Consider the following 9928-nt stretch of genomic DNA (forward strand, 5'->3'; position numbering starts at 1 on the left):
ACAGTTTTCAGGCCTTATCACCACGCTACTTGTAACAAGGTATTTTAGGTTGGGTTTCTTTTCACCTGATAATGTAATTTTTTTTCATATTCTACATTTTCTTCTTATCTTCTCATGATTCTCAATTTCAAGATGTGTTACTTCCTTTGATGATAATGCCAGGGCCACTTGAAATATCATGCTCTTAATATTAGATTCTGAAAGCTTATTAAGTACACACAACTTCACAATTTAGCATTGTTTTTCCTCTTCAAAAGAGACGTGTTGTCTATGTACAACGGCTCTCTACGGCTATATGAAGAAACTCCTAGTATCCTAAATGGGCAACAGATACACCCTTTATCCTCTTCACATTACAACAAAATCAACAATGATTTTAAAAAATAGCTTTTGACACTCAACATAGCATCTGAACTGTACTAAGTTAAGACCTCCTTTCCACAGATCAGAAGAATAAGGTTAAACACCACTGGACAAATTAGTAAATCTGGTAGTTTTAACTATGGAAGTTATGCTGGATGGAGTGGATACCCCAACCATCACCTAGGCTTCGTCTAATCACATCATCCGGAACTCCTAAGGAAAAAAAAAAAAAAAAATCAACTGACAGGCTAAACATATAAAAAATTTGACTGAAGTTAGCTTTGGCCTGCTATGAGATCATCAGCAGTCGTAAGGACTGGGAAGTCTATTTTTGTTCTGTTTACAAGTAAAAGCTAAAAAGTACTACAAGTGCTTTCAGCCTGAAAGTCAGTAAATTGGGAAATATATTTTTGTTGGGACTAAAGTTAATCTGAAACAAAATTTGCTAAAAATGCACAGAATTTAACTTATTAAAAAAATCCCTTAGTGCAGATTATCATAATAATTTTGTATCTTACTAACAAGCTAATAATATTTGTGGTCTCTGAAGTTATGCACTAGAAACGCAACACCCTTACAGAAAAGTATAATTTCTTCCACAGCTTTCCAGACTCACAACTCAAATTCTTAATAAAAATTGGCATCAAATTATTCACTAAACCTTTAAACTAACAGAAGAGATTCAATCTGAATTTGGACTGAACAACAAGGAACCTATAAAAGCGTGACCAACATGTTTGACTAAAGCAAGACTAAACACATACACATACTACATCTATCATATTTAACTGGAGAGGAAGGTTCCCCCCACTACTCTGAGATAAGTAAATAAGGGGAACAGAAGGATGCTTTTGTGCCACAGAAATACCTCTTCTACCTTGCTTCTAGGTAACGAGCCCATTTTAAGTATACTCCCTGAAAAAGAGCTGAAAGAAGAGCAAAAAGGGCACAGATAAATGGAAACAGGTATTTGCTGAAAGGTATTCCTCAGAATAGACATTTTCAGGTGCTAGCAGCAGATTAAGCCCACCAGACTGAGGCACAGGACTGGGTTTGACAAAAAAACAAGAGAAGTGGGTGCCAAATATACAATGGTTAAAGAATGGGAGTCAGAATGGGACAGGCAGAAAACCAGACAACTTTGGGACTGGCTGGAAAAGAGATGGAAAGTGAGCTAGAAAATCAGATGGAATATGGCAAACGAAGAGTTGAGGTAGAGAAACTGGGACTCACTGACAAAGGCAGGCAACAGAACTGCTGAGAAACTAAAAGAGAGCTTTAAAAGAACAAGGAGATCAGACCCTGTAAGTAGAAGGGAAGAATATGGGACCTGGGAAGATGAACACAATCTATTCTAAACTACAACTGAAAGGATAAATAAGCCGGGACTCAGACCGAGAATTTTAAAATAAATCAGGAAAGTAGTAGGAAAGACAGAACCAGAAAAGGAAGAAATTGGGAAGGAAAAGTATTCCTGTTAGAGTGCATTTCCTCACAGAGCTTGTCAAAGGCATCATCAAGAGGATGTCTCTGCTGCCTACAAGGAATTTGCAAAGCCTACTAGCAAACAAACACCCATCTTGTGCAAACTGCTCCTAACTTGATCCATCCTGAATGACAATCCCTAGTCATTTTACTACTTAAGAATAGGGAATAAATGTAAAGGCACATTTTACTATGTGCCACTTCACTGACAATGTAGGAGGGTTTTTGTTGGCTTTATTTTAGTATCAGGAAGCAACAAACACAACAGAAGATCAGCACAGCTACAAAGCGGAGAAAAGCTTATAATCAGAAAAAACACTGCTTAAACAACCTGAATTTTTCTTTTGCAAATGTCATTTTGTAACAAGATGATAATACACTATTTTTCCCATTGGATTCTCATCTCATTCAGGGACCAGGGCAAACATGACCTGGGAATGAATCATCACATAACTGCAGGAGACTATTTTTACAGGACATGCAATTAATTTTTTGCAAAAATTAAAAGGCAATTAAGATACGAAGTAGAGGATTGCAAGAAAGGAAAGTAAGTTCTTAAATTTAAAACATCTGCATTTAATTTTTCACATGAAGTCAGTGATAACTTTTTTACTGTATAAAGTAATATAAAAGAACTTTTAAAGTCAGGCTGTAGGAGTCTGATCCTGCAAAATTCTCAGACGTGTTATTTTACTGTGTGGCAGAAGCCCTTCTTCTGAAACAGAGATCATACTGCATCCTTAGTTCACGGCAGCATCTTCAACATGAATGTGTTTGTCAACCACTCAGCAATGAGCTGTACCACAGAAATGAGCTTTCCCAGAAGTATATTTGAATTATTAGCAGCTTAACTAGCATGGCATAGTCAAGCACTAGATATTAAAGATCTGGATCACACAGAATTGTCAAAGTAAAACTGAATAGAGGTTAGTAGCCCAGCTAAGCATTGTCGATCTTATGTCTGAATATAGGCTCCACTGAGACAGCATGTAAGTTGGACACTGAGTATACACGGAATGACACCTAAGGTCTCCTTACTGCACAATAGGTCAAGACCATTAGCTTTCTTGGCTGTTCTCTCTGAACAAAGCAACACATCTAGAATTCAGCAAAATTTAAATGAATAATTCATTTTGAAGATGAGCCAAACAGTAGCCCAGTCTAAGCAGCCACACAGATCAAAAATACCACAGGAGTTAAAATCATTATAATGCTTGTTGCTTCTTACAGTAATTCAATCGCCCAAGCAACACAATCCTTGCAAAACTTAAAGCTGACAGCCCCAAAACTAACCACGAAGCTGTAAGAATGAAGCAAAATTGAAGAGGAGACTCCTAGAGTGATTATGACCAAAGCACTGGTTTGCCACTTCTGCCACATAAACTAATCAGAAAATAAAATAATCGTTTGTGTCCTCCTAGACTAAATACTCATATGCAGAGAGGTAGCACCAGCAGCCACTTCCACAACTAGTTCCTGGTGCTGTTCTAGATTTGACCTTAATAGACTTTTGTTTTTCCAGACAAATCAAATCTTTACAGCAGTCTGTTCAACAGAATCTGAACCACAGCCGAAATTAACAAGTAATGTTAAACAGGACTAATTCTGAAACAACTATTTGCCTCATCAACCTCCTTATCAGTGTATTATAAAGCTACAGGAGCCTACAACATAATTTCCAAGCAAGTATGTGTAACCATTACTGCAATACTGGGACGCTTAGCAAATGTAATGTAATGCAAGACAAGACAAGTAACCAGCAGCGTTTTCGGGGATATGGACCACTGTCAACTTTTAAAATCAAGTTGTCCACTATCTGTCTGAGAACCACTTCAACACAGAATGTTAGCAAAGTCTGGCCCCATTTTTCCTCCCACTTCTAATTAGTCACAGTAAACCTCCATTAAATGATATCCAGGCAAGCAAATACGAACAGTAAAATAAGTGATCCCTGGTGTAACTTAACTTTTAAAAGCTGCATTTTTGTTTAGCGTGTTGTCAGCACAGTGTATTTACTCAGTAATACTACAAATACATATCTGTACAGAGCCACTACCATCACCTGACACATACAAATAATGAAGAAGTTAAACACTTCAAGGCTAAAAAGAAAATGCTTTATTTAAACAAATAAAATAGTGAGGTGACCGGCAACTTCTGAGTTGATATTTTCTGACTTACAAACATAAACCAAAATTGAACAAAAAAAAAAAAAGGGAAGCTCTTATTGTCTATTTGGAATGTAAAATGGAGAGCTTAAAGATCACTTTCCCTCTTTCTTCTAAAAAGTATATTTAAAAAAAAAAATTAACAACATTTGAAATCTGAGACTGAGATGCCTTTTAAAAGACCTAATTTCATATCATTTGATCTTCAGTTTGCAAACTTCTGAAGATGTTACAACTCACTAAAGGCAAACAGAAATAGATCAAGCTACCAAGAAGTCGCTGAACTAAAATGGTATCAAAAAAGGTGCATGAACCACTTGAGATTCACCAAAGACTTAGCTTCTCTAGTCTGCCTCACTGAAACTCCCAGTACGTAACCAAAAATAAGCATAAAAGGAGAAACACACGCTGCTATTTAAGAAAAGTCTGAAAAATGTTTTGAAGACTTTTCAATACTTTCTAGGCATTGAAAGCACATCATGCAAGAAAGATCCAAAATACATCTGTTTCCATTAGGATCTTTTTTTAATCCATCCCAAATGTAGCTTTTTCAGACCACAAAGACTTGCTCAAGATTGATGTAGAAGCACCACATGAAAGCTATCAAAGAGTACACCTTTTGTAGTGTTCTGGCAAAATTAATATACAGAAGCACAGATCTACTTCTTTCCCCAAATTTAGCACACCTATTCACCTATCCAGTAAACTTTCAGTAAGTTAGTTTGCTGTGGGGTTTTTTAATACATTCTTTGAGCAAAACATTGATTAATACTGTGAAATAAATTCACTGGATTAAACTACTTAGTGAATGTATTATGAATACTCAATTAAAATAAACCATCAATGTTAATCCCTGCATTGCTAGATCTCTTCAACAGTAATGCCAGACTGGTTGCTGAACTTCGTGCAGGATGTCTTCAGATATACACATGTGCACAGCATCTCCTTTGCAAAGTTAGATACGTTGGCCATAGCTACTACTCAATGAGATTAATAAAAGCACTATGAAATACTAAAGAGATACAATAAGTTTTACGCAAACTAGACATCAAAAGAAAAAATCCCTCATAAAGTAATTCAAGCCAAAGATGACAGCAGAATAAAACATAATTTTGAAAAAAAAAATTAAAAATGTAATTTTAGAATGAGTGGTTCCAAAGCCAACGCCATTGTTGGCAACCTATGAAACAGTAAAATGCATGAGCTTTCCAGACGAACAGCTCCCAAGAAAGACATTTTAGTCTGTGAGAACTTCTGAAGGCTAACAGTGGTGTATCAGTTCAAAAAGTCTGTGAAATATCAAATTAGTTTTCAACTGCATGTTCTTCATGAAGAATTTTTTTTTCATGACTGAAAATAGTCCATGCAATAATGGTGAACAACTGAAACAATCATAAGCAACTGCTATTATAGAGTATTCCTTTACGTAATTCATCTATTTCGATACATGTAATTTTCAAGATCAGAAGAAATCTTACTCATTCCTTTTGTCTAGCCTCTTTCTCCTTGGTACTTGCTATAACACCAGGCATTGGAGTATCCCCTCTAATAGACCCAGTTCCTGCAAGTGACTCTTGCTTCTTCTCTCCTATTTACAGGGGGTTTTTAAGAAAAGAGCCACAAGCTTCTCCTTCTTTATGGCTGCTTGAGGGGCCTCAACAGTTCATTTGCAACAGAAGTAACTGAGAGGAGAAACAGGGTCACACCACAAGTTGGATATTCAGCTACACTACAGAAAATGTTAATTTTGTGGTAGAGGGTATGTTAACCGTTGATACTAAAAAGTATTTATCGTCTTAAATTACAGGTATTTCTCAATATATAACTGAATACAAAAGTGGCTAGCAAGTAGTCCTCAGTCTTATACTGGGAGTTGGAAGACAAAAAAATTAAGTCACCAAATTTACTTTCTTCCCACAGGAATTCCTGCTTCTTCTTTCAATGCTGCATCCTGCCTAGTTTTAAGCACGCCAAGGATGGACAAGTCACCATTTCACCTAGGGAACTGTACAAACTGTTAATTCAGTGAACAGCACAAGTCAGCTGGGGACCTTTGTGCTCCTGCCTGGAAGGTGCCACCTTTACAAGCAATGGAAGAGTTGCTTATGGAGCAATGGAGACTCAGCAAAGTCTTACAGAGTGATACTGATTAACCACAAAGAGGAATACTCACTGAAATGAGGTTTCTGGAGATTGTCTGCATGCAATGACTACCTCTGTCTCAGACCAAGAAACTTCCCATACGTGTGCAAAAGTACGTGTCAAACTATACCAAACTCTACCAACTTCCACTTAATTTGTCATTCAGCCTCTGACAAGCAACAGAAGATTCCACTCCCAAGGTACACAAGTCCTTAAGATATTGCAATTGGTGTTCTCTTGGCAACACATATTTTTTCATTGTTTCTTTAAAAACAGACAAAAAGTAAAGTCTTACTAGTAAGTAAGATCTTCTGAACTGAATGTGATATTCCATGGCCAATCTGCCTGATTCTGTTAGAATTGCTTCTCAGCTCCACACAATGCTCATTTACATAAATCCAAAATGGCTATGCTAACTACTATTACCAGATCACACTGGAAAATGAGTTTGCTCCTTTTCTTCCTCTACATCTATTGCATTCCAGATCCCCTACCCTTTATGTGACAGTTTGCAAAAAAATAAAGATATACCCACAGATACTTTAACCTTTATAAACTAGTATTTCTCTTTTTCCACTACTATTTCTCAGTTTATCCAGCTATAACATTACTTGTGATTATGCTCTTAAACTCCACCTGCAGGCTCTTAATTAAGGTGCTACATATGAATGTATCTTTTTTCCCCCCCTCATAGCTTCCTGACCACTGCCGAGGAAACGAAATCATTTTGAAAAAAAAAAATAAAAAAATAAAAATCAATGCTTTGTTGCTTATTTTCTCTTGATCGTACACTCTGAAAAAGCACTAGAGGGATAAATTTTAAAGTAATATTTAACAGAATTTAGACTTGGGTCAAACAGCTCATAAGCATTATCTTGCCAGCTTACTTGATCAGTACTTCTATTTAAGTTATTTAATCCTTTATAAAAACATTTCATTGGGTTTGCCAGTATTCTCCATCACACTCTCCATTCATCCTATTATCCAGTGAAGTCCCAGTCTGCAAACTTTTACAAGTATTTGACTTTTCAAACAGGTCTTTTCAAATTATAGTTTTTATAAAGAGGTACCAGAAGAAGAGCTAGAAGCAAGCAATAAAATGAAAAGTGCTCTCCTGTGGCAGGTCAGAGGAGGGGTTAAGTAGGAGCATGTTATCTTCTGGTGCCCTGGCTCCACACCTTCCCCTTCTGCAGGGCTGCCTGCTTCACGGTCACCAGAGCAAGTGCTGGCACCAGCAGCACAGAGGAAGACTAGGATGCATACTGAGCCTGCGTTCCCCAGCTGGAACACGCTGAAGCACGCTTGACCATGTAAATGCCACCTGAAGCCCACTCAGATTTAGCACTGGAGTAGCACAGCCCTTACCACAGTTTAGCCATCTCAGCTCTGCTGAGAAAAAGGGAAGGAAGGGGTGGGGGCATTCATCAACTATGCCATCTTCTTCACCACTACGTCTCACTGTCAGTTAGTACACTTGATAGGTGACATGGCAGAAGCACAAGCCATTAATCACAGCAATATTTCCCTGTCAGAATGTTTAAATTTACAGCAGTGCAGGCCTTCACAGACTCAGCGCCCAGAAATTTAGTGATACTGACTCTACTGTGATTAATTCCATTATTTCGTTAGTAAAATAACTCAGATTTTGGACAAACAATATAGGAATCATTCTCCTCCCTTCTGAAAACCAAAAAAGTGTTACACCAATTAGCACCTCTATTTTCTAGCATTAAGGCAGACCTAATAGGGCCCATAATCAGACCTGGAAATTTAAAATTTCCCAGCATTCACTACATGTTTTAGACATGTAATGGTGGGTAATAGTTTGCAAAAAGGTTCATCTTTCTTCCCTGAGGCAGGATTAAGCATGTATAGAGGTTTTTAAGAACAGGTTAGACAAACCTTCAATTAAGATTTCATACCCTTTCTAGCTACCCTGTTCTGGTGCTCAAGTACACTTGGAATTTTACCCACAACCTGACCTAGATTTTCATTTTACCAAATTCAGCTTATTAATTCTTGTAATAAAGATACTGAAAGAAATTTCTTTTCCTGTCTGTAGCAACATCTTCTATTTCTGAAGTTTATTATCATGTCTGTTACTCCTCCCTTAACTAGCCTCTTCTTTAGAATAAACTAGATATTTCAAAAATTGGGTTCTTAAATGTCTTATTCTCATTCTGCTCCCCTAGGCCTTCTAGGACATTCATGTGTATTTCCAGGTGCTAGCACTTCTTCACTTAGCTGATCTCTCTCCCAAAAGCTAATATTAAACAAATGTCCTTTAGTATCTCAATTACACTGAACTGTTTCAATTTCAACTCCTAGTCTAACATTCCTCTTCTTCCCGCTTATACAGCTTTTCATTCCCTGAACTCTGCTATCTGTAACGTACTTGGCCACCCTTATCTCTTCCAGGCAAGCTCTGAGTGACTATGTATTTCTGGTTGCTTCACCGCACATTAAGATGTTTTTCTGTTGCTTCTGAACTACCAAAACTCTCTACAAGTTAATTTCTTATACCAATCACTATTTAATGGAAATTCTTGCTATTTGAAAGCTACAATAGTCCACATTAGATTGTAACCTGCTGTTTAAGAATTTTAATTTTATCACTTTTCCTTAGCTTGTAGGCTGTTGTTTTCCGATTTTTTTTTTTTTTGAAGGGGAGTTATATTCTAATTTGAATACAGAATAGTATCTTGCCTTATTTTCAAGAAGGAAATGTGAAAGCCCAATTATATTAGGTATTAACAATAAATTGCATCTTAAATGCAGAACCTGGTAGGTTTTTTTAGTTTTTGTTTGGTTTTTTTTTACAGAACTGGAATCGGTAAAGAGCAAACATGGTTCAAGAGGTAGGCCACAGAATCAAAGCCACTAACCTTAACGTCAATGGTAATGGAAGTCTGATGAAAAGTCCCCAAAGCCTGTTTTTACAGACACTAACTAGCATCTTTTGGTAGACAGAGACAAAACAATAAACACATACGGAGACTAAACCATCTTCACTCCCCTGAATACAGGATCCCTCCTTGAACACAAGAAAGGCAATGCTAGTTGACAACAGCAATCAACGACAACCCCATCATCTGAACAGTATTTGGTGGCTTTTTTCAAATCCAATTCAAAACCAAGTTGCTTTCATGTTCACTCTGAATATACATAATGCGAATAGCCCAAGTGCTGTTATGAGCATAGTGAATTTTTAAGATTAATTACTCTGAAAAAATGGCTGCAGATCTGAAGCTGGTTTATGCTGTTACATCTACAGGTAAACAAAGCCTAGGCTTGATGTACAACATAGATAAGTAAGTTTCATATATTCATTAATGCCAGCTATTACAAAGCGTGACTTGGTTTGCTTTCGTTAATAAAAACAAAAATATTCTACGAGCTACGCTTCCGCATATGATGAACTACAAATATACTTACATCTTTTGCCATGTTACCAAAGACTAGAAATCAGTCCTTTTAAAATCTTGACAGCTGCAGGACACACAGACAATGATGCTATTTTCTAGAAAGCAAGGAAAGACAACATCAGCTATAAAAAATGAAAGGAGGGAAAGTCTTTACAATTGAAATTACTGACTACCACCAAATACAATTTAGCTTTTAAAAAACCGTTTTTAGGAGGAAAAAGTTTTCTGTCATCACCAATTCATCCTCTAAGGTGTCCCCCCCGCACCCCACGCTCATGTGTGGGAAATACTCCTTTTCCGACAGCAGCGGTGAGCTCTCCCCTGGCAGAAGCGCCCTTCCCCCAG

Source organism: Pterocles gutturalis, unplaced genomic scaffold (assembly GCF_000699245.1).
Source record: "Pterocles gutturalis isolate BGI_N339 unplaced genomic scaffold, ASM69924v1 scaffold13488, whole genome shotgun sequence".
NCBI classification, from domain to species: Eukaryota; Metazoa; Chordata; class Aves; order Pterocliformes; family Pteroclidae; genus Pterocles; species Pterocles gutturalis.